At 37.0% G+C, this 22434-nt stretch overlaps 1 protein-coding gene across 4 annotated transcripts in view; it reads left to right on the top strand.

Moving 5' to 3' along the window:
• Positions 1-22434, top strand: part of LOC139987277 (uncharacterized) — a 113328-nt gene that overhangs the window by 53383 nt on the left and 37511 nt on the right. Inside the window, exon 1 of one of the 4 annotated variants that reach the window (XM_072003390.1) lies at positions 910-1189. The exons of 2 other annotated variants lie outside the window; for them this stretch is intronic. The gene's annotated coding sequence lies outside the window, so the exon portion shown is untranslated. Of the gene's footprint in view, positions 1-909; positions 1190-18630; positions 18942-22434 lie in introns of those variants that run through there. One more of the 4 variants, XM_072003380.1, reaches the window with a different exon arrangement.

The raw sequence follows: 22434 nt of genomic DNA, 5'->3' as shown, positions 1-22434 counted from the left end.
CGCGTCATCTCTTCGAACAAGACGGAATTCCTTTTGAGCCATTCGTCTTGGGGAATTAAAACGTGAGAACGATAAATAATCGAGCCGACGCGAGACATCGCTCGGTTGATCGTGATCCCTATGGATCGCTCTTTTTTAGGAGCTTTGCTTTCATGGCGTGAATAGCGGGAAATTTGAGATTCACGCGGCGGAAAAAAGAGGCGCGTTTTTATATTTTTATTCAAACAGCTGTAATCGAATAATTTTTAACGTTACGAATACGATAAATCCAAAGTGGATACGTAGATGTACTTTGGAAATTCGAATGGGACACATTGCCACAAGTGTGAAAATTTCGTTGTTGGTCATTTTTCGTTAAGTTAATTTTCTTCGCACGAATAGCTAGATGTTCCAAATTTCATCCCACGGAAGAAATAAATTTCAATATCTCGGTGGAAAAACTTTGCATACCGATACCCTAATCAAACAATTTCTAATGGGTATTTCAAATATGATAGATCGAGTAGCGAATCTTACATATAGTCGGAGCTTGATGAATGGAACAGGCAGGGAACGAGTCTCGGCTTGTAAGAAGCATACAGTGAATTTGAAACGTTGGACTAGATTAGATACTGCGAATGTCAGTCAACCGAAATCCAACTCGCTTATTACGCACTCCCCTTCACCCACGCTTAAGAAAATAACATTCTTCGACTTCCTTGAGGCAGCGGGGGTGGCCGGCATAAATATTATTGAAACAGTGCGCTCCGCGTGACGCTCCACAGATCACTGACGTTCCCATATTTTTTTTCTTTCGTTTACCACGAACCACCGGATTCGTAGGTGGCGATGACGCACGTCATCGATACGTAAGAACACTTGGTGGTGACGTTCAAGTACAGTATAATCTACGGCGGGAGCACGTTGAACGTTATCTAAGAGCGGCTGTCGGGTCGCGTAAGTGTAATCTACGATCGAACTCTGCAAAGTGTTAGATAATCGAGTGAGAACGTCATCGACTGCCGGCTGTTAACAGGTCTCTTCGTAACGAAATCGTCGTTCGACCACTCATTCTTGTTACGGGGAGATTCATCGCCCGCCGTATCGTTCCCTTGTGGGGTCAGTCACGAGCGATGTTTCATCGTTTACCAGCAACCAAGCCGGTGATATCCACGTGTTTGATGATATGACATCAGTTGTCTGCGAAACAGTAAGTTCTTTGTGGAACTCCTTAATCTAAGAATAGATTTTCTCTTTTTTGTACGCCAATTGCTGTATAGACACAGTTGTATTTTCCTATCGATGAGCTTGTAATATTTGCTACGTACGCTGGACAGGTTCTAAAAATTGCAAGGGAATACTTTCATAATATTTTTTTAGCGAGTTATTCGTAATATCCTCCATGACGTTTTATCGTCTTTTAATTTTACTACCTATAAGTCAGGTCAAAACGAACGAAGCAGAAACTATGTCGAAGCGGTTATATCTAAAATCTAAAGCTCATTACTAGATTCCATAGATGTAATCCAGTCGCTGGTTTTTGTATATTAGACGAGAATGAAAAATTATCTGTTGGCGATGAATTTCCTCGTATTTTCTATAACTCTACTCTTTTCTATGAGATCTTTCTTTCCGATTTTACGATAGTAACAATCTTCATAGCATTTTTACATTGAACTCTGAAGAAATCACATTAATCGTAGAATAATCTAATAGAATTATCTATTAAAAATTAGAAAAAATACTGTTTGAATATTTCCTGTGCATGTTCGCACCTTTCAGTTTCCCACAAATACATAACAATCGACAGGCTAACAATCACCAACGTGCACGTACGCGATCAAAGAAAATGGATCGATTGAAACGACGAGACAGAAGCAGAACCCGTAGGATGGAGTCGATTAGAGTGGCTTTATGGTACACTGTGTCATATGTGACAGGAACGACAGTGGTCGCAGAAACAGTTCTTATTATTAGCCGGCATCCCCTGTCTCGTACATTGATTTACTTCGACTGTCACTGCTCGATAAGCTGGTCGTAAGTCGTAATGCATTGCTTGGCGGTGGGTTTGCCGTACGGATGCAAATATATCTCGTGGCACCGTGACGCGTTCGGTTGAACCTGGTTCGTTTCTTCGTCTAGTGGCGATCGTATAAATGTTCGTCACTTAACAAGATTCTCGGATTTCAGAGAGGCAGTTCCGCACCAATATGTTGCGTTGAGACAGCACGTTCGTCAGCCTTTTCACGCAGGGTGGTTCGGTGGTCTCCGACAAAGATTGAGTTGGTACAGCTGAATAATGAAACTGTTCATTTGTTACGTGTAAAGTATTCATTTATCTGAAAGAACATTTCAGAAATGAATCGAAGTTGTAAGAGTTGAAATTTCCTTGTCTATTTTGAGGATTTTCTATTTGCAGTTTCTTGAAATTCAAGAGGGAATATATAGAGTGAAATATGGTAAGCCTATTTCTTATTTTCCTAAAGTAAAATGTGTGATTACTCATTGTATGTAAGCATCTAATATAGCACATTGAATGAAATATATTTCTACTTATCTGTTTTTAGATTTACGTAAACGTATAGGAAACAGAGAAAGTTCATTAATCATAAAGAAATAGAACAAATTCACGCTGTCAATTACCAGTCACGTTCATTTAACATATCCTTCGCTTTCTCAATTTCGTCGTGTCCAATGGACTTCTATCTAAACGCACCTGTTTATTATTATGATATATTGGATATATATGTCGGGTTATAGTTAGATTTAGGGGCGTGTAACGAATCTTCATTCGGACTAGTCATCGTTGTTGTACAATAGAGATTATATTTTACTGGTATAAATATGATTTTTACAAAGTTTGACAAATGACCGTGGTGATTAGACACTCGAGATGTTAATGACAATGTTCTTAGGTTCAATAACGAATCCACGGTCAACGGGCTAATTCTTTGTTAAACGTAGAATATATTTTGAAGCACAAAGTAACGTTCGCTGTGACGCTCGGTATATACTATACTTAAAGACGATGTGAAAACTCTCCAAGATGATCGCAAGAATAAGCGACTGATGAAAACTTTCCTCTCCTTACGATCGCGTTCGTTTTGTTGTATGTTGGCCGGGGATAGCAACAAAATTCTAGCCGCCGTTGCTAGGCAGACCCGCGTAGTGGCGACATTGCTCCTGCCCGGGGTTTGATTGTTAATACAACGTGTGTCTCATAATATTGGCACTTCTCTGTTATGTAAAAACGTCCATCCCGTTACCGTGGCTACGTTCAGCGACCAGTTGTGTCACCTCGAACCCAAGACCACTGTCACAAATTTCGGGCAAACATAATCGGATTGAATCGTAACAACTACTTCTAAGTTTTATTATTTAAGTACAGCTATAATAAATAGTCTAGACTATAGTATTGGGGATCTTCCCAAAAATTCCAAAAGAAAGGCCCCGATGTCCTTTCATCTCCGACATATAGTATATTGAATATATCGAATATATCGACTGAAATACTAGTGTATGAAAGAAATTATAACACTAGACATTACCAAAGAAGTACACTTTATAAACTTCATTTTTATGAAAATAACATTACCATGAAAAACCATTATACCAACTACTAATCAATAAATTTCTCAAACCAATGAATTCCTACAATCTCCCTTTAAAAAAAAAATTTTTTTTTAATATCTTCTTCAATCACGTTTAAAAGATGCATTCCTTTGGAAACACGAAACTACAGCGAAGATTATTTTACATTTCGATAGCAATAGAATGTAACCTGAGGACCGATAAATCAATTACAGATTTGTTTCCAATAAATCGCGTATCTTGAATCAATTCGATTTCTTTTCGAGCGTAGATTGCATGCAAATATCCTCAGGGCCACGGAACATTTCAATCAAATCCGGTTCGCCTGCCGTCAATACGCATTAACGTTCTTCATTTACACGGCACTTGTTAAGTCTTGACATTTTATGGTGGCGCCGTCTGACAGGCGTGACAGCATCGGCGCGGCAATGCACGTTGCGGCCAACACTTAATTGCCGCTTAATAACCACCTGAGAAAAGTTCACTGGCATTGTCTACAACCTGAAAAAGAAACGTCGACGATCGATTTGCGATCGCTTTTACTACCAAGGATCGAGAAAGACCGAGAAATAGCAAGAAAGATCAAGAAAGATGAATAAAACGCACCTAACTTTCTCTCCATGCCGGTTTTACCGTGGGTCGATGGTTTTTCGTTCACGCCATCGGAGAATCACCTTATCACCGATTTAATTAACATTTCGCCAGTTGGCGCAGTATCAATGGTCGTGGAATGTTGATTAAAAATTCCAGGTACAGGGGAAAAAAGTCGACAATTCGCTGGTTTCACTCGTTCACGTATGTCTAATAGCGTCAACAGTCTGGTTTCGTTTCGTTCGCGATCCAATTAAATATCTCCGATATCTACGATTTTAGGTTTACCAATGTTCGCACTTTAAAACGTTCGGTTAATCGTACACCCGGTATAATTAGTTTCGATTTTATCCGGGAAAAATGGCTTGTTACCACAGGTTCGATTAGAGGCGACACTTACTAAAAGTGCCACTTATTGACTCCACTCGATTCCAGAAGATTTTTCCAATATTCGTAAGTCGATCGTAAGAAGGTATTGGCTGGTGATAGGAGTTTCTATTCGATACATTGTATGTATTGAGCAATGTTAACTCGATTCGTTTATCGTGAAACGGAGTTACGAGTCGATAAGATAGAACCGCGTTGTTCAACTATTTTCAGAGGTATGCCGTATAGTATATTGGTATACCGGACCGATTTAGCTCTTATATTATGAATTCACAGGCAGATACGATCATCGAGAAAACCATTCGATTTCCAATTTTACTTACTGCCCCTTCAGGTTAATGACGTCCGAGAACTGCACGATACCGCGTTGTACAAATGTGATACTGACACAGAAAGTAAGCATTACTAATTTTGACATAACCATTTCGTAACGTGGTAGAAATAGTTTGCCGATGAAATTTATTCGACTACGAATCACGTGCCGTTTGTTATTTATCGACAAAATTAACTTTCGAATGATTCCTCATACTATTTTCAATTGTGTTCTCAGATATTATTCCACCAAAATATTAACTTACTATCTTCGTCGATTCTCATCGATAGAATATTTGAAAAATAGTCTCGAATTTCAGAATTCTTTTCGTTTAAACAGGATATTCTATTTAAAAGAAATTACGATATCGTATATTGTAGTTCAGTTCACTATATCTGTGGTAACAATACACACGCTAGAAAAAGAATTATTTTCTTTGAAACCTTTCACGCTTCATGTGGTGTACGTGTAACGTCGTATTTTACCATTAATTAAGTAAATAAAAGATGAATGTATCTGTCTCCGGTAAAATCGATCCTAAATTTTAACATCAACATCAGACAAAATTTCTCTCTATAATTAATCATTGATAAAAGAAAATTATTCCCCAGCTTGAAATAAATTCTTTTCTGATGGAATTAATTATGATTTCTCTTATCTCAAAATATGTGAGGTACATATAACTCGTATATAATATAAGATGTGAACCTTATTATCTAGTTAATGTTGTTTACAGGTGGGCATAAATTTTGTACGTCACAGTAGCTTCAACTTAATATGAATAATTCTTCATATAAATATGCTAACTCTCATGTCAATTAAATTCATATCGATTCAGTCCCATTTTACTTAATTTTGATCATCGTCTAAAGACGCACTCGACTTGATTATCACATGTACTAAATCTCCCAGCTAGTTAATAAAGACAAGTGAAGATTCCTTGCTTTACGAATTGCTTAAACAAACTGTCTAATCGATTTGTACCTAAATCGATTTGTGTCTAGATCGATTTGTGTCGACTAAATATACGAGCGTGAATAATCTTTTCATTGCTAAATATATGTATGTATATTACTCGTAACACATGCCCGTAGCCAAGATTTAACCATGACGCAAATTCACGCAGTGATTATAGATTAAAAATCACAGAAAGTCATGCACAGTGACAAGGGAGATCGGTCGATGTAAATAGAGCGAGGGAATTTTTAAGGAGCGGCTCTTTTACATCGAAAGCTGTTCTAAACGCATTTATCATCCCCCTGTTCAATTTAATCCTACTTAATAGCGCGCATACGATAAAACTGGATCGCTTTGTAATATCTAACACCAGGATTATTTTTTTCCCGATTTTAGGTTAATCCGTGATGATTATCTATCTTTGCCTTGCGTTCCATTTTTTTCTTTTTTTGAATAGGAAATCTTGAATATAATAAGAATGTAAATGATGATAATTTATAAAGGCGAAAGGGGGCGCAGAAATGTTAGAAAAAGAATTTTATTAGGTTTCTTTTGGAACAGCGTGTTTGGAATAAAATTAAATGGAAAAATGAGAGACGAATGCCTTTAGAATTACCTACATAAATACCGAATTATATTGTTATATCCATAAAAGTTGTATTGAATTTGATGTGCTTCTACTTTTTAATAATACAAATATTGAACCTCGTTATGTTTAATCTTTAAGAAGAATCGAGACACATTTGATTAGCGTTCGCAAGCAGGTTTCCAATCGTGCGATAAGCTGGCGCGTAATTGGTACAGCTAATTATAATCATATACGGCCATTTCTAATTAGAATCGTAATAACTTTAATAATTGGTCGTGAAATATCGAATCAATGCGAGATAGGTACCTCACCGCGATATTTATTCATGCTATTTATTATTATTTCGCTAGACGTTATCATCCGAGTGTGTTCATACCAGGTGATTATATTATAATTAATTCCAGTTTTAATTTTAGCGTACAACCCTGCGCGCAATTATTCACTAAAAGATTCTCGTTTTTGAACGATGGAACTGGTTCCAGCGGGATAGTGTTTCACCCCTCGTAATTGCCAATGCTAATAAATAATTTGCTCTAGCTATCATATTAAAAAGCAGATTTTCTCGTAAATCAAGCTGTGCTCGTAACAAAATGACACGGTAATCTATTAAAAGGAGTAGGATAATAGCAATCTCCGTGGAGCAACCGTGATTTAAATTAACATTCCTTGATAGTTTGTTTCACTTCAAAATTGCTCTAAGTGGCACAATGTATCTATGTATACCGTGCCCGTATAAATAGCGTTGATATCGTTAGAGAGTAAGGATATCGGAATCGTTTCAATTTTTAGTCAAGCAGCATAAATTTAGTCCGTTGGAGTAATTTATGCAACTTGTCCATTAAGGAAATTGAGCCTAGTGATTTCCATAATGATTTAACGTAGGTTTTTCGCGCAAATCTGACTTTACGGAAGGAAGCTTTTTCTTATGTGCGATGATAAGCGTTTACCTTTAGCGTTGCCATAGCTTTTGTACAAATAGCAATTGATTCTTTATTTTGGAACGAGTAAATAATTAATGAACTAAGTTATGAAATAGGAGTTTGGGATATTGATTATTTAGGAGCGAGAATTTTGATTTCATTGTTGTCAGATAAATTTCGTCATCGTTTCACCTATTTGACATAAGACCTCTATGGGCAATTAATCTTATTATATATGTATCGGGCCCACTCCTGGGTTTACTCACAATGGGACATACGTTATAAAATGGTGGAGATTAAATGTAGGAGTAGACATTTACGATATAATAAATTGTTTACTTGCTAAGCAACTTCAGCGTTACAACAAAGTTTTCGAAGCATTAAACGACCCACTAACATTCTCCATTACTTCGAGTAGGCGATCCTCTCAACAATCTATCATTCCATTAATCATTCCACGTTACAACATTCATTCGATAATTCATCTTTCTACGTTACTTTTCAATCGCATCCTAATTGGTCGTTAATTAGAAAACATTACCAACTAATGAGCATAAATAAAATGAGTATATGAATCATTAATAAGTTAGACTAGCAAGGATCGAATTAAGTAGAATCAGCTCTTTATAAGCAAGCGAGATCGTTGAATTTATAGAGGGGAAATTATTTCATCCTTAAATTTTTTCCAGCGAAATTTTTATTTTATTGAGAAAATGTTTCAAACATTTGGCTTCAAAATCGGTGATATAGTATAGCAAAAACATTAATAAACATTTCACAATTTTGAAAGCCTAGTAAAAAAGTTTCATTGCGTGGACATAAATGGCCCAATTTGCTTACACAGAGCTAACAAATTTTCATTCTAATAGACTCGTCAAATGACATTGTTCAACGAAAACTGTCAAACTAATTGAAATAACTAATTTATAATTTTTTATTATATCCCCATAAATGATTTTTTGTGAACTATAAATGTTTGATTTTGTGTTATATGTAGATATATCTTTTATGTATATAGATACATCTTACACGCTTCTCGTGTGGCTTTCTTGAATACAAATCTTGTACGTATGTCGTCGATAATCCTACTGTCAATGCACTTTAAATCAATGAGAAAGATGAAGGTGGTATAACAAATAAAAATTTCAGAAAGAAATTGAATAAATCGATAGAAGTCTGATAGAGAAGTAACTTCAAAGTGTACGCTTAATGTACACTGTTTCGTAATGCAGAGATCTCCCCCATGTACCGACGCGATTTATCAAGTTGTAAAACGGCCAATGGATGTTAGCTGTCAGGTCGGCCGAGCAACGATTTGTCATCCAGCCGCGGCAGCTGACTCCCGCTACGCAACAGAGGGTTCCACTAACTTTGTTAGGATTCCGTGGCAGTCGGTGCTGATCGCATTCTGACATAGCTTTTACGCGACTGTCAGATCGATATGGCCCCCGCGAAATCGTCTGATAAAAGCGTGACAGTCCCAAAAAATAAGGTGCACTTTAGATGTCACTTAAGTGTGAATAATAAGCTTCCAGAAGGGCAGAGCTGAATAACCTTTTTAGTCTCGAAAGTTTTGTTGCGCGAGGACATAAAAAGCAAAGGGACAGGTGTTTCTTGATAATTGTAAAACTATCGTCTTAGTCATTCTAAACAGGGAAAGATAAATATAGCAATTTAGAGGGCACGAGTCACTCATCACTAAAAAGACTATAACCTTGTGTATGATTGAATTCGTGCTATTTACGAATTTTTAGAAGATTCCTGATCAAAGGTATCTAATCTTTTGCTTTATTATTATTGTTATTTTTTTGTGAATACGTTAGGGTTTGTTATTTACGGATTAGCATGTCTAAAGTAAAAAGAGCGAAACATTGAAATTTCTTAGACAATTTTTATCTGGTAATTGACAGTCCTGTAATTTAGAATAAAAATCAAATTTAATAAAATCGAGCTTCCTTGAATTCACTTTATTCGTTTTAACAGTTTACAGATCTCGTCTTTCAATTTCTGATTATCTCCATACTACATTAAAACTAAGTTAAAACAACGAATTGCTATTTAGAATAAAATATAGCTGATTTGGATGTATAATAAAGTATAATAAAAGATACTTTGTAAAAGTACAACAGGCATTTCATAACACACTATTTGCACACATACGTTATAGTTATCGTAGCTTATAGCTTAGGTTGCTCGTGTATCGAACGATAGAAACATTCATTAATGGTAATTCAAGACCCTCTAAGCTTGCGCATACGACGAATGGAAAGAGTATTAATATTAAACAATAGCTGTCAGAAATAAATAGCAGCGCGTGTCTTATTAGTACCTTTTCACGCATGCTTAACGTGTCTCACGGAGCTCGAGGCCATAGATGAAATAGTAACTCTCCGAACGAATTTGCCTACCGTGACATTTCATTTTACTCGGGACAATTTCATTTGAATTCACAGCAGCCTTCGTTTTTGAGCCACTGTCGCGATATTCAGTCGCTCAATAATATGTAATTAGTCGCAATCATGTCAACAGATATTAATCCTTAGATATTCTTTGAGTAGAAATGACATATTTAGATTGCACGAGTTCTGTCACGTGAAATTCCCGTATCTGAAGAAATACAAACATAGATACATTATACATAATACTATGATACGAAACTTTAGTCAGATCATCTTCCAGGAGCAAATAAAATCATGTCAATTATCGAAGGAAGATAAACGCGTCTCTGTGTTTTGTTTAAAATAATAGCGGATTATTCTTGTGCAATTGTTTCTAAGCTAAAATAAAGGCGTATTTAAATGGAAAATTTAATTAATTAAAGAACATTGGTAAGAGAAAAATTCTGTTATTAGGAATGACAAAATCTTTAATCGTAGGAAACTTAAATTCCAACAGAGAAACTTGTACGCTTCTCAACATGCAAACACATAAGAGTACTTGTTCGTAAAGACTTTGAAGCGATAACAAAATCCTTTAGATGAATAGGATGTTACGTATCGTTTTCTGTACGTAGCTATTTCATTATTAGAGAAACATACGCTTACATATGCTCATTTGCACTGATCTCTTCAAACGATCCAAACACATTTGCTTCAAAATAAGTCGTCAGATAATGAGTTAATGTATGAATGAGACGTAAGTAATATACATGATTGATAGTGCTGCCTGTCAAGACAGTCGCTAATGTATTTGAATTACCTGTAATTATTACTCTACATTGAAATAATCGTCTTTTTCTTCGTCGACGATTTAACAAGCCGCTTTAACCATTACACAAACCGACGCAATGATAGGTACGAGAAAATCTCGCAGTGAGTTAGTGGTCTCGCAACAATGAGAAATTGGAAGCGGTAAACGAAGCATATGGTCGTAGCGGTGCGTTTCCATGCATATTAAGCAGAGAACCCGAGGGGCTCGTAACTATTCCACGTACAAGAATAACTCCGACGTGCTACGCTACTGAGGAGAACCAGTAAGCCGCGTAAACGACCGTAACACAGCCGTAATATTTTTTCACACAACTGACAATTCGCCGTGTCTTTGCGAACACGGCTCCTTACAACTTTATCTACGCCGAGAATCTTGGGAACGACGTCGCGCAAACTATTCGAAACTAAGCGTTCCATCGTTCGAACGTTTCCTCTTCGTTTCACTTTGTTAACTTGTAAACAACTGGTATGGAACTTGCTACATTATCTTTTCAACGTTACCATTACTAAGTTCATATATTATCGTCAGACCTTGCTTTCAAATCAAAGGCATCCTCGCATCCAACGAGTAATGCGACTAACACTTGTGTTAGCGTGACTGAAAAAATCAGGACAATAGGAGGCTCTGGTATGCACCTGCACCGTGTAATTGGAATGTTAAGACGGTCATAGTTTTACGATTGTCTCTTGGATATCTTCAAAATTTAATCGTTCGATGATAAGTAATTTCTTACACTTAATTCTAATACAAATATAGTAATAGAAAAAAGATACGAATAAGGCACAATGGGATATATGTCAGCGATAAACGAGCCATACGAAAGTCAAGTTCATCAACTCTACCACGGGGAATCTTGAAAAGTTAAACACTAGTCACGAACGTATTTCACATTTTGTTTTTGTTTTATTTATCACATTTGGTTTTCACTAGTCAGTAAGTTAAATGTCAAAATCGAAGCATTAAGTTGTCCGAAAATCTTCTTTATTTTATTTTATGAGGAAATAATAGACGCACAACGTTTTTTGTTTTATATTATTTTGTCGAATTACGTACAATCCATTCTGTTCTGTTGAGATAAACACCGCGATATTTCACAGACTTGGTTTCACGTTTGTACGAAGGTGCACTGTTGTAAAAAACACGTTTGCGAAAGAAAGACAATTTTCGGACAACCTAATACATATTATCTTGTATATAGTAACTAAAGGCAATCACGAATATAATACTTAATAAAGTATCCAGTTTAGTTTACGTGTATCAAATTTAACCTCGTACGTAATTGCTCTCAAAGTTTGTGTTGGAAGATGGAACCATATATCGAAAACTTGTTCCCAAATTACCAAACCAAACTGATCAAGAGTAAGTATCCGCTTAAATCCCCTGGTTGGTGTTCGCACCTGTTTTTGCGAAAGATCCACCGGGAATTAAGGCTGTGAAGAGATTGCGGAATGAACGAGACATCTTGGGATTCAGGCTCGTTGGTATGCAGTCGGCTTGGTTTCTTGCAAATTCGCAGTCTCTTTACCGCGTAAAATGACGTTAGACCGTTACAGCTTCCTCATGTTTTCACCCCGTTTATGCATTATGCAAGTAGAAAGCGGGAGGCGAAGAGAAGGTGAGAGGGCCAAGGAAACCGGGCGCGGATAATAAGAGGGCGGTCAATGATGCGGGTTTAATCGTCTCGTGAAACACCTAAAGCCACGTATCCACAGGATATCGCTACTCAAAATATAAATATTAACTGTAACGTTCATCAACGTTCGAATCTTTTAATTTAGATATCTAGCAAACTTTAACAAACGTTGATAAATGAAATGTTTCATCCAGAATATGATCGGTCAAATTTTCTATTTCTTTCTTCTTTTTTACAGAGAAGCTATTTTAAAACTCAGTATATTGTTAAATCTTAAAATTATTATTTTCTTCTACTTTCTACGAACGTAAAGGAACAACACAATTTTCTTTAATGTAGCAACATTGTTTTAAAGCCATACAAATTTTCACGATCGTTTACAATTGCTTACGCTGTACGTCCGCTACCTGCCAAAGAAAATTCACATTAACGAACGTTAGTGAACGTTTACAAACATTGACAAAAGTTTTTCGCGACCAATGGAAATCTGCCTTTAAAAAGCATTCATGACGAATATCTGTTAACGTCAGATACGTGATTTATATATCAATTTCCACGTGCACCAACTTTCTAAAGGCTGAACCGTTTCACAAACCTTCATAAACCACTTGCGTCTGACCAGTGGATACGCGGCTTAATAGCTGTTCCGCGCAGACGTCATTGACCATCTTCACTGACGACGAACGTCTCTCGTTTCTTGCCCTTCGAACACCAGAACGCTGTTTTACATACCATAAATCACTGTAACAATATCGGCTCGACCATGTTAATTTGCCTGATATTTTTCATTATACCGGAAGCGATATACCTGGACTGGTTTTTGGCGACGCTACGCTTTTATGCGTTTTTTTTCCCAGGATTCCTTTCGTCAATGGTCGAATGGATACTTTCGTCGGTGTGGATTTTGATGGAAATTCAGTTCCGGTCAAATGTTACTAACAATCAACGTTCGTAATCGTCGAAGATGAAAAGTGGTAATCGACGAAATTCGATTTTTACGAGTACTTAGTCTTACATTTAACATGTTGCGTTGTAAGACGTAATTATTATAGTAGTGGTTTTAACACGTAGATAGAAACATTGAGAAATTTACAGCGGGTGGTACAGTGGGTTACGCAACTGCTTGTTCTCCCAAACTGCCTATTTCTTCTTCCAAATTATCTCAAAGATAAAAATTTTTATGGTTTCATAAAACCCATCTTACTAATTATAGATTAAAATTTCTATCAAGATACGGAAAAGAAGAATTCTTCCGAAAAGTATGCCAGCAAGATCGTAATTCGTTATTGATCATAATTTATAAAAAAGAAGTATAAACTCATTCCCACGTCGAGATTTATATGAAAAAGAAATACTCTTAATGCATTAATAAATATCTTCGTTTCATCGTTATCTCCTAAATTTCCCATATTATTTATGAAATAACTTGACTCGAGCAATCGTATAGTACCGTTCATCCCCATTGAAATGGTTTTCGAACTTGTTGGTACGCAATATCCGGCGAACGATATCTTCGGACTGGTTCGTCGGTTATTGCACAATACGTGCACGCGCTTTCAAAGCAATCCCCGCAATCAGGAGCACGCAGAGAGCAGTACACTGGCAATTTCGTTAAGTAGCTGTTCTCCCAGTCCCGGCTATTTGCACCAATTGACCGTTTACCGTTAAACAGTTCGTACATACCAGATTCCGTCGCATATAATTACAAGTAGATTGGATACACACGGAGGCTCGGCGCGAAATTCCGATCGTTATCTGCCAGCTCGGACTTAAACGGAACTTATTACTCGTCGTGTTCCCTTCGAGGTCCATAGAATTCGAACGACCTATAAATACCCACCGTTCCACTGGTCTCCCTTCCTTTCTTCGTCCGCTAATCTATTCGTTCTCTTCTCCTTTAACAAACTTGAACCGCTCCGAGAAGAGAAGGTACTTCTTCGGAAGCCACGATCGACTCGGGTAGGAGCGTAAAAGCGGTCTGACCTTTAGCCAATGTGTAACTCGTCGAGATTGGACGTATGGTAAATTACCAAACGACAACCAGTCAGATAGCATCTGACACAACATTTTTACGGTTCTCTGGTTGGCGTACGAGGGGCCATTACTTACTCGTAATGGGATTAAGGGCGCGCTGATGCAATCCTTGCCGCGAACATCGACTCCAGGAGCTGCCCGATCTTCTGGCTGTATTTCTTCTACTACCACCCGCGCTTTGTGGTTCTTATTAACGTCGGATTCGAGTATCTAGCGATAAAACGTTGTCGCTAACGCGGCGCCGCCACACGAGCTATCTGAAATCGAAGCGCGGCGGCGTTAACCCGTGAAATTGTAATTAAATTAGCCCCTGTCTGGTCTTGAGTGCCGATAATTTGCATCATGCAAGAAAGAATACAGAAACGTGACTGCTTATCGATTGCTACCGTGGATCGAACGGTTGCCGCGGTAGGTTCGCGTGTCTCTCATGCATTGATTATGTATTATGGAGATTCTAGCGTTTCCTTACATGACTATACTCGTTTTGACCATCCAATCCTTTATATCGTGACTTGTTTCGTGGAATTATATCGCATATCTTTATTTCTATCATTATATAATTATATCTATATATCTCGTATATTTCAGAAATGATGCATACAGCTCGAACAAGTTTCTTAGGAAAAACGAGAAGCTATGCTTGGAATTGTTTGCAACAGCGGTTAAATATTTTTCTAATTTTCTGTTCGTAGCCCTTGAAACCCTTCCTTGACGATCTTGACGTTCTTCTAACACAGGATTCAATTACACGTTTTGAATTACCACACTTTTTAAATACGCGTACGATGTATGGTGATTTAAATCCAAGTGGATTCGTCGTGCTCCAGGATTTAATTTTCATCGATGCTTTAATCGTTTCGTAACGCTTAATCTTTCATTATCAATCTAACCCACTCAACTTCCTATTACACCCACAAACATTTCTTTTCCTCGGAACTCTACACTAGAACACCTGTCTCGATCCAACCTCATTCACAAAAATCACATCCTGCACAGTACACTCTATAAACAAGTCGAAACAACACTTCGAACCTACCTAACATTAACTTGGCCGGTTCGTTACAGCCGCGCGACACCATGATCACAAATCTAATTGAGCCAGTCGGTAACGAGGTTTCGAATATCCAGCAGCAGAATGACACGAGAGAGTCCAACATCTGGTATACTCTCCCCCCGCGATTTCGAAACGATTCATTCATTCGTCCCACACCGACCGGTTATTTTCATTGCACGAAACTGTTGCTAGGCCCTTGTTACGTGAACACAGGGCACGCGGTTTCCTCGCTAACAATGAGTCGTTGTCGTTGCCACAGTTTACCAGATAAGGCGGACGGCTACCGCTTGGGATTACTCGAGCCCGTTCCCGTGCAACTGGTCTAAAAAGTCGAAATCAACGACACCCGTGTGTCAAGCATTGTCGACTGTATCGACAGTGAATAACGTAACTCTGCTACCCGTAACTATTGCGTGAAGGTAGGATTTCTTGTGTCAAACAAGAGCGTCTAGACGTAGTATGCAGACACGATCAGACAGATTTTCTCTAAGGTTACATGGTTAGGACGTGTGTTTCGACAAAGTGTCGTCTTGATAAGCGAAACATCCGGAGACTGAATCTATATACAGTGGCTGCAGAAATATTTCCACATATTCTTGTTTCTCAATGAAATGTTTTCCTATCAGTCTATACATCCCATTCTTACATTATCAAATCTTCATAGTCACGCGATAGTAGTATACTTTGTGACACGAAGTTTAATATACTTGGAATGAATTAACAGATATGTAAATGCTATAGTAGATAACGGTGTGCAAACACCTTTTGTAGCCTCTGTATTCGATTGCTCGCGTGTTAATTGGGACGACAATTCGTCACAACGCGTATTGACTGTAACCATAGCCTTGAACATACATTGCCGCGTCTCAAATATATCATCTTTCGTTTCTAACTATGGCTTGATTCCATCTGTAATATTTAAAGTTCCAAGAAGTTCTATCAGCCTCCAATCTCATTTCGAATTGCCCACAACTCGGAAACCCGTTCTGGAATCGTCCAAGAAGCCAATCAAACTGTAAAGAGCAAAAAGTCATCGACATTTATCGCCGATAAATCTGCAATCCTCGTTAGTCGACAATTAATCTAAATCCCCGTCAATTAACGCGACGTCGCGATCTGGATCGCGGTTGTCCACAATGTCCACGCCTCGAGCACGGGCGATCGAGACCGCAGATTAAACGTCTCTTTCTCTTCTGCGACGCGTAACCTGAAAAATCGCCGTGACATCGGCCCTTTTAGAATTCTTGTTCCCTTCTTTCCGCATCACAGACTGATCGATACGATCTCGATCGACGATGTCGCTCGATAAATCGATCCCCGATGCGATCTCTTCGTTGGCGTCTGGGATCTTGTGGCGGTGACATGACAGCGAAAATGGGCGCAGCAGCTCGCTTCTGGGTAGCAGACATTCACCGTCTGTTCAACTTTACTTTCAGTTCTTAAGTCAATTATATCTCTTTAACGTTGAAAAATGTCTCAATCTTGAACAAAATATATATAAAAAAAAAATTGTTATCGAGAGGAATAGTTTCTCGTTTCAATTTTGTATGAAATATCTTCTTAAGTCTTAAACCATTACAAATCCTTGTTAATTACTCGAACTAGAGCAAGTACGAGATATAAAAATTCGAGGATCACAGCAGATTTACAGTGGGATTTCTGGCAATGTTGTCAGACGCGTTTATACCGATTTATATGTTTGGACATGATCGAATACGTGTAATAACGTGACTTTGAAGTATTTAACAACGTGACTTCCAAGATTGAAGCGAAATACGAGAAAATTGTCGTGAACAACAGAAGACAATTTACGAATGCATAAAAACGTGTTTACCTTGGAACGTTTTCTGCATCGTCATAATTTAAAAAAGATAATGAGATGACTTGCTTCGAGCAAACACCCTGTATGTTCTCACTTCGTTGTATTAACTCATCAAAGAGTTCTAGTCTTTTTATTTCCGCAATTACTGTAAAAACATCATGTTGAACTATGTTATTGAAATAAAAACGTAATTATACATTTCTTCTCATTGTACTTTATTAATTGTAATCATCAACACGTTTATATAGTATACACACATGGCGGTACGCCCAGTACTTCTAGCGTTAAAAATAACAACTCAACCAGCTCGCATAATCACTCTTCTCACAAGCAATTACCTTTCTCTGCTCATTAAGATAAAATATTAAGCGTCGTACACAAAGCGACCGAGTAATGAAAGCAAATATAATGTTACCGTGAACCGCAAATGGAGCCGGATAGTTTCGACAAATGGCGGTAATTTATATCGTAATTCATCGGTTTGTCGGTCTGTCTTACGAGTCATTCTCACCAGATAAACACGTAAATCGCCGTCTATGGCTAACTACCCTCGTATACATCATATCGGCCGTATTATATTCCTCTTCCTCATCCTTCTTTTCATCCGTTTTCTACGTTCACATACGATTCATCTTGTTTGGCGCGTGCCGAGGGCGATGAGCGAAACGCGCGTTCTCCAACGTGTGTTTAGACCGAATATTTCTTCGGGAACGTGAAATTGCAACGGGAGATATAATTCAAGGCCCATGAAATCACGTTCCATTCCGTTAAGTCGACTCTCGGCTGCTCGATCCGATCGACAATTTATTCGAGAATTATTAATGCGCTGTAGAAAGGAGAAGCAAAAATTGAAGAAACTGTAAAATATGGTTTGAAGCCGTACAATTAGTCAGATTAATCATGTTACTCGAGCTTAAGACTTCTGAGTTTGTTCAAAAATGTTGGATGCGCGTGTATGAGAGAGAAATTAAATATTATAATAGAATTCCATGAATGGAATTCTTATGACTGGAGTTCGCGAGTTAAGTTACATAAATTTGAGATGTTTGAATTTATAGGAATTATCAGATGAAAATAGAACCCTATTTTTGTAAAAACTCCATGATTTATTTAGATATAATTCTTCTATGATACAGCTACATATAGGCTCGTAAAAATTACATAATACGATGAATATTTTGTTGGAAGAAAGGGAAATGTGTCGAACAAAAATTAAAGATGTGCTTCCTTCGGAAGTATCGCCTAAAATTTCGTTCCAATAAATGAATTTCGACCGGTATAATCTAACGTGGTGTTTTCATCAGAGCATCAACAATTTTACGTTACATACGCTTAAGGCGTAGGTATAGCTAAGCGTAACAAAGTAATCGTAAATTCTGTAGAACCGACGAAACAATGACGCTAACTATCTGAAGCAACGTATAATTATCCCCACACGTGTTCTGCTTCCGTACAATAAACGTTTATGCATATTTCATAGTGATTGTCATTTAAATCGGACCTGAGGCAGTTTAAACGGATTCCAGGAACGATCGAACGCTTGAAATGGAAGAAAGAAAAAAAGAAGAAAAGAAAAAAAAATGGGATCGTGAGAATTACACGGTGGAAAAAATGGAAAAAGAAGGGAAACTAGAAAATACTTGTGTCGCGACCGAAACGACGGAAACATTCCCTGTTTAACTTTGAAGTTTACCGAGACGTTGACATCGATACCGTGCTATAGTGATGCAAATGAAGCCGCAACGCGGTTCCCTGGTACTAGTAACAGACCTCGTATGTTTGAACGTTTGTCGCGAGGACGATCTCTACGAAGCGAACGAACTTTTCACGGTTGACCCATCGCTGGAGACGAGAATTTTCAGTGAGTACATATATTGCCCAAAAAAGAAAACATAGCACGTTTGTCGTTCGTTTGTCATTGTGCAGCGGACAGATACTTTGAAACACGGTTCTCAGAATGGTTTTGTTTATGTTGCGCGCTTTTGATTTTCGATTAGAAAGTGCATTCTCCTGAACTATGTTACCCAGACGTTTCTACATAGTGATATCTGGCAACTGGATTCTTATACGTTTGGAGATAGAAAGAGGAATGTTTTGAGGTTTCGTAATAGTTTGTTGTATTGTTATTAAACTGCAGAGTTTCACGCGCTTAAGGGAAATTTAAATGTAAGAAACTTATAGAATACGTGTAATATGCAAAAATTATGTATAAAATTCTGAGGAGTAGGTGAGTTTAACAATGAGTTTAATAGATGAAAGAAATTTCTTTTACTACAAATTATAGATATAGAAAATATTCAGAGAGTCGTACATTTAATATTCTATGTTTAATAATTCCAACTATTATTTCCCATTTCTTGAACTATGTGAAAATATAAAATTCCATAAACGTCTATAGTTTAGTCATGAGTAGACTATAGATACATCTATATTGTCCATGAATTTATGGAAAATTTCAATTTATGTAGAAGTTTGCAGAGCACGTATAAGATGCAGAAAGATTGAAATATTCCATGTATTAAGTAAGTGAAATAAATCTCCATTTAGGCCCCGTTTCTTTTATTATGTTCATAAGGTATAAATATGAAATTGCGTAAATATTCGCACTCTAGTCATGAATATATATAATAAAGAACAAACACTGTCGATTGCATGACCGTTGTCTAATATAAATCGTAAATAATAGTAGTATCAGATATACGCAAGTACGAATAGAGTCGTCACGATACGAAGGTATATATTTTGATTCGTAACATGTGTTTTCAGCTGGGAAACGGTTGTTTGACTCATTTCGTTTTTTATGCGTAAACTGAGAAGGTTGAGCGTAATGATTTATAGCCATTCGAATATTGGATATATCATAAACTGTGCTTGCTTGTTCATGTGTTTAGAAATTCTGATGTATGAATACCGAAATATCTTCATTTTGTATAGCCACGGTTATTTAAATGCACGTATGTTGACAGCGTTTCAATATTCAAAGATGTTTGAACCGTATTCTTATGACAATTTGAAAATCCAGTTCTGTGAATTTCTTGGAGGATTATCGCTTTCTCCAAAAATATTATTTACTATATGAAAAACGGCTTACAAATCACTCGTACATTACTAGATATATTAAATTCTTTTCAATTATTCCAAGTTTGTTCAAGATTATGTTAATTCAATGAGTAATATATTATTCAGATGCAAACTTATTCGACGTATATTATTTGGAAATATACAACAAATCAGTTTAGTAAACTACGTTGTACCTCGATCTCTCCTAAACTTTGTCAGATACGTCCAATTTTCCGAATCAGTCTATTCCTCATCGTAATAAGTTCGAAACGAGATTCGTTTTAATATATAGCAAAGAACTCGACTGTTTTGTATCGTAATTCATACTACGTGCAGTTATATATACAAACTATTTAATTATGTATGAACAAACGCACGTATAAAATTTATATGAACGATAAATTATAAAATCCACAAACAATATCAAATATTCCATATGTCTACGTTTCAATTTTTAACAAATCTGGATTCTAACAGTTGAAACCCGAACGTATTCTTGGGAATCTACAACAAAAATCTCTCGTATCTCATCTCCATAGGAGATAAGTTGGTCGAAAATTTCAGAAAACAAGATTTAGGGATTACCAAATGATGTAGCGAGGAAAGCGGTGTTTAATCAGAGATGCCTGGCTTTCTTCTTTCTTTCGTTGGATTCTCTCGTCTTGTTTTCGGCGTGGTTCTACCTGCCGCATTGCTGGTGGCCGAGTTTCACGTGCCGTTAACCTTGAATCCGGATTTAACGGCTGCGTTTATGCTAATATACCAACCCGGCGAAGAAAGCACGCCGCTCAGGGAACACGAAGTAAGTTCCCCCGTGCACCTTTTTATCCCGCGGGACCACCGTGAACTAATGACAATCGGTTGGAAAGTTGCGTTTTGCGAACGCGTTCTCTCCCCCTTTCTGCATCATTTTAAATGCATCGATAGCATGTTAGACGATAATTGGTCGTAAAGGACGATTAAAACTGTATGCAAATTCGATGTAATTCAGAGAGCCAGGCTTTTCTTTTTTCTCCAGGCAATCACGTGTAATGATAACCGGCGAACATCGAATGTTTGCTTAATAATTTTGAAAGTTACGCTAACCTTGTGTGGGATCGTGATTATGGATCAGCTGTGACGCGAGAGAAACCTGTTGATGGAAATTGATGTTGGCTGTTGTCAGAAAACGAGGTTTATGTAGATGTTTTAACCTGTTAATTGGGTTATTTTAACTGGAAATTTCTATAATCACGAAATTAGAAGTTAAAAATAATTGAAAGAAAGAATTTAAGGAATAAAAGTAATTTTTGTATACGTAAATATGATGTTTAGTTTTAATAGAAATGAAAGAAAATATTACAAAATAGAGGAATTAAATACAAAGATCATTATGTCAAAGAGATTAGGAACTCAATGGAAGCATTAAATTCCTCTTCAGTCAACAGATTAAGTGCCCGTTTCTTGCGTCAAACTCGTTTGTATCAGAATTGGCGAATAATCAGCTTTTTCTATACAATTGCATACGATGTCCGAAATTTTAAATCACATAATACGTAATCTTTTTTGCATATTGTCACTGTTTTGTAATCGTTTTATTCATTTTAATTTTAAATTCTACGTGGTTTCGCTTCATGAATTTAAATTCGATTTCAATGAGACAACACGAAACATTGTTAAGATATGGATGTTTTCAATATTTTTATAGAAATCTGTATTCATTATATATTCATACGAAGCAACTGGAAACATCGTATAAAACTACATTAATTTTCATATTTATCGTTATGATACTTTTAATAAATTTATATTTCTTTACCAGCTGTCAATCATCGCTGTTCGTTTTAAAATGAAAGTTGTGGAATTACTTAATGGTCGTCGTCTTTATGCTAATTCAATTTTTTATTAAACACCTTACACATGATTTACAAAAATATATTTCATACGTCATTTCTTGTTAAAGCAAGATTTAAAATTAAAAACACTTAAATACTACTTCTACAAACAAAATGTTTGGCGTTGCCATTCTAGAAAACCGATTTAAATTAATGCTACACGGAAGCATCATCGAGATCAACGATCGAGTTTCTAAAATTTACATACCAATTTATCGTCACATGTTGGCTAAACAATAGCGCGTTCAACGTGGTCAAAACATTGTCTTCGAAATGTTGAAAAAAATATTTAAACGACTGTAAATGTCCTGGTTGCGGTTTCTCAACGCTGTAGTTCCGTTTTACCTGTAAATGTCGCGGGGGTGGCTTGTTTTAACGCATTTCGCGGTTCGAAGATTTACATCGTTCTGTTCTCTTCCC

The sequence above is a fragment of the Bombus fervidus genome, chromosome 1, assembly GCF_041682495.2.
Source record: "Bombus fervidus isolate BK054 chromosome 1, iyBomFerv1, whole genome shotgun sequence".
Taxonomy (NCBI): domain Eukaryota; kingdom Metazoa; phylum Arthropoda; class Insecta; order Hymenoptera; family Apidae; genus Bombus; species Bombus fervidus.
This window is presented reverse-complemented; position numbering and strand designations above follow the sequence as displayed.